Genomic DNA, 4,038 nt, shown 5'->3' with positions numbered 1-4,038 from the left:
GGAATCACGTGCACCTAAACCTGATGACAATCCATTAAAGCTACCACATTTGACTGGTTACACTACGAACAGCAGGACTAACATCTGATAGAGAGAGAGATGATCGCAAGACTAACGAATCAGATCTAAGCTCTGTCGTCCTGTCAAATCCATGCATAAAAGTCGATGGACCATTAAACTACTTACTGAAGGAGAGAACTCCACAAATATCCCCATCCTAAATAATGGAACAGCCCTGTGCATCCATGTAGAAGATGCAGTATCTGCACCATCCTCAGCCAGAAGTTTCAGTCGATTACCCACCTCACCCTCAATATGATGCCCTCAGAATCACAGATGCCCGTCTTCAACCAATTCAATTCACTGCACGTGACATGAAGCAACAGCTGGACACTGTAGATATGACAAAGGCATTTGGTCCTGACCCTATTCCTGCAATAGGACTGAGGACATTTGCTACAAAACAAGCCGTGTCCCTGAGGAAGCTGTTTCATTCCAGCTCCAACTCTGTCATCTCCCTGGCAATTACTCAACTATGTCCCATCCTCTAAGAAGGGAATAATTACAATCAGACCAATTGCCACGCCCTCAGCCCCATCACGATGGTCAAATTGGTTGGGGTTTTTTATGATAGAGCTGTCAATCAGCACAGAAATAATCGGATAAGTGTGGTTTCTGATAGGCCCCCATGTGGAGATGGTGCAGTTGTGGAATTGTCATTGGATTGCTAATCCAGACCAGGATAATTTTCGGGCAACTGGTGCAAGTTAAAAACAATTAATAAAATATCGAGATCTAATACTTGGTGTCAGTAACAGTGATCGTGTATTCAAGGTTGATTATAGATGTCGATCTCCTTCCGCAATGTACTTTCAGGAAGTGAACCCCCAGTGCTTTCCTGTCTGGCCTAAAAGTTACTCCAGACACATAGACATGTGATACACTCTTCAATGGTCTCTGATTCGGCCAAGCAAGACACTCTATTGTATCAAACTGCTCCGAGGTCTTAAAGGATAAACCCGGAGAGAACACCCGGCAGCAGCCTCGTTATCAGAAAAGGGAACTGGAAACACAATCCTGTCGACCCTGCAGAGACCTAATCCTAACAGCTGAGAGCTTGTGACAACATTTACAGAGCTTTCCCATACACTGCACAGAAGCATCGGGAAAGGAACATGTCATACAACTCATTGAGCTTTCCCTATTCTAATTAATGACCGAACATCTCCTCAACGCAGTTTTCCCCATACAATATACATAACCCTTAATATGTTTAAACATTGTGAAACATAAAATGAGAACTGCTGTCGTCCATTCAGGCCATCAGTTGTGCGCCTCCATTCTATGTACAGGCAGTTCACCAATAACACGTGTTGATTAAATATATTTCGGCTGCAATGCATATACTGTGGGTGGAAACCCATGCAGACACGGGGAGAATGTGCAAACTCCACACAGACAGTCGTCCAAGGCTGGAAATGAACCCATGTCCCTGGTGCTGTAAGGCAGCAATGCTGACCACTGAGCCACCATCCACCCCAATTACAGCAGCTCACCAAGGTCGGGTTTAATGGCAACTGCAAGGGCACTCTCAGTGATAGGGGCTCCAATTATCCCAAGTGACGGAGTTAGGATGATGTCCAAATTAACGGAATTATATTTTTAAAAATGTATTTAGATGGCTTATCATATCGTCCTCCCAGATAATGTGGAGATAGAGGGGACATTGACAGGGACCACCCTTAAGTAAATGTGAGGGAACAGGCCATGCCATCACATGCCCATAGCCTGTCATCCATGAATTCGGCTCCTCTCACATCCAGCTGTGATCGTGGCATTTCCACCCACAGGCCAAGGATGTGCAGGTTCGGTGAATTGGCCATACTAAATTGTTCATAGTGTTAGGTGCTTTGTCAGGGGTAAATATAGGGTAGGGAAATGGGTCTGGGTGGGTTCCTTTTCAGAGGGCCAGTGTGGACCTGTTGGGCTGAAGAGCCTGTTTCCATATTATAGGGAATGTAATTTAAACTGACAGTGAGAGATAATAGAAGAGTGCAGAGTTTCTTGACCATACTCAAGTCTCCAGCTTTGGCTGCTTCCAAAAACTGCCGATCAGTGTCAAAGTTTCCAAACATGACACCTTCTTGCAAAATCTGCTGCACACTTTCATTACCCATCTGTAATGCAGTTAAACCCTGCATAGAGAGTATTGATGAGTCAGATCCAGAATTCAGCAACAAACGACATGTGTGATGGTGACCATACTGTGCAGCCTTATGTAAAGGTGTCTGACCAAGTCTGTCCAAGGCATTCACCTTTGTATCATTTTTTATAAGCACTTCAATAATATCATTGTGGGCTTTTTCTGATGCCACATGGAGCGGTGTCAAACAGTCTTTTGTCTTTTCATCGACATTAGCCCCTTTTCTTAATAATAACTCAGCCACCTGTTTTCGTTTTGGGTATGGAGAAGCAGCAGCACAATGCAATGCAGTCTCACGAGTCCTAGGATGCTTGAAATTCACATTCTCTAAAGACAGATGTTTTTTCACACAGGTCACATCTGCTTCTTTTGCAGCTTGTAATAATGAATGTCCTTTGAACTCATATGCTAATTGTTCTTTTAGTTGTGGTGTAGGGGCCAAATCAATAGCATTTTTTGAATGGCAGTTCAGTAATGTCGGATCAGCACTATAACTCAGCAATAGGGAACATACTTGTACCCGGTTTTTGGAGGCTGCCTCATGCAAAGGAGTAAACTGCCAGAGGTCCATAGCATTCACATGCGCACCATGCTTAACTAAGAGCTCTGTAACTTCATAATGACCATAGGAACAGGCATTGTGAAGAGGTACTAAGTCTCCTTTATCCTTTGCATGAACATCAGCACCATGCTGAAGCAGCAGCTGTACAATCTTAACACGATTATATCCTGCTGCTAGATGAAGTGGTGTAGACTTTCTACCATCACTTGCATGGCAGTTTACATTCAATGGTGTAAGAAGGGACATCAACTTTTCTTCATTTCCATTCCTTGCAGTTTCCAGTAGTTCGTCTTTTTTGTATTCACCTGTCAATACAGCTTTGGCAGATGGGTCCGCCAAGTCTAATGCTGTTCTTCCATCGGTATTCCGAATATGAGGGTCAGCTCCATGTTGCAGCAACACTATGCATACGTCAATTTTGCCTTTGATGGCAGCCTCATGGAGAGGTGTGTAGTTCCAATTATCCCGAGCATTAGAATCAGCACCATGACACAGCAACAGATTGACAACTTCTGCATGCCCAAATGAACAGGCATTATGCAGAGGAATAAGGCCTCCATCATCTCTTGCATGGACATTGGCACCACTCTGTAGCAAAAATTCAACTACATCCTTCCGTCCAAATCCTGCAGCGAAGTGTAAAGGGGTCGACCTGCGTCCCGCCGTGTCCCTGGCGTTCACATTGTCGGCCCTGAGCAGTCTCCTCACCCGGGCCACATCCCCGTTCCTGCAACCCTCGAACAGCTCCCGCGTCGGGTCACGATGAGCAGACATCGCGGTCGACAAATGCTCCCCCGAGCTGGAGGAGGAGGCGGCGGCCACTCCGGGGCAGCGACGGGACGCCATGGAAACGGGCGAGGAGGAGGTGGGGGGAAGAGGTGAGATGAGGTGCTTCTACCCCACCCCGGTCCGCCCACCCAGCGGCCTCCAAACCGCCAGATATTGGGGTGGGTCTTCTCCTGGAACAAATGTTTACACTATTTGTCACAAATTTGCTGTGGTGCTTTCCCTTGGCTGGCCTGTCTGAACTCCTCGCTCATCCTGTTCCTGCTCCCCGTCCTGGACAGATATCTAGTCCGTGTTTATAGATCAATGCACTGCTGTGGTGTGCACAGCTCCCAGTCCTGGACAAATATCTCGTCCGTGTTTATAGATCAATGCACTGCTGTGGTCTGCACAGCTCCCAGTTCTGGACAGATATCTAGTCCGTGTTTATAGATCAATGCACTGCTGTGGTCTGCACAGCTCCGCGTCCTTTGACAGATAGCTAGTC

General features: G+C 46.2%; 1 pseudogene; it reads right to left on the bottom strand.

Annotated features, from left to right (window-relative positions):
• Nucleotides 1–606: 606 nt before the first annotated feature.
• LOC140470600 (poly [ADP-ribose] polymerase tankyrase-2 pseudogene) lies at nt 607–3,668 on the bottom strand (annotated as a pseudogene).
• Nucleotides 3,669–4,038: the final 370 nt, after the last annotated feature.

This window comes from Chiloscyllium punctatum, chromosome 52 (assembly GCF_047496795.1).
Source record: "Chiloscyllium punctatum isolate Juve2018m chromosome 52, sChiPun1.3, whole genome shotgun sequence".
NCBI classification, from domain to species: domain Eukaryota; kingdom Metazoa; phylum Chordata; class Chondrichthyes; order Orectolobiformes; family Hemiscylliidae; genus Chiloscyllium; species Chiloscyllium punctatum.
This window is presented reverse-complemented; position numbering and strand designations above follow the sequence as displayed.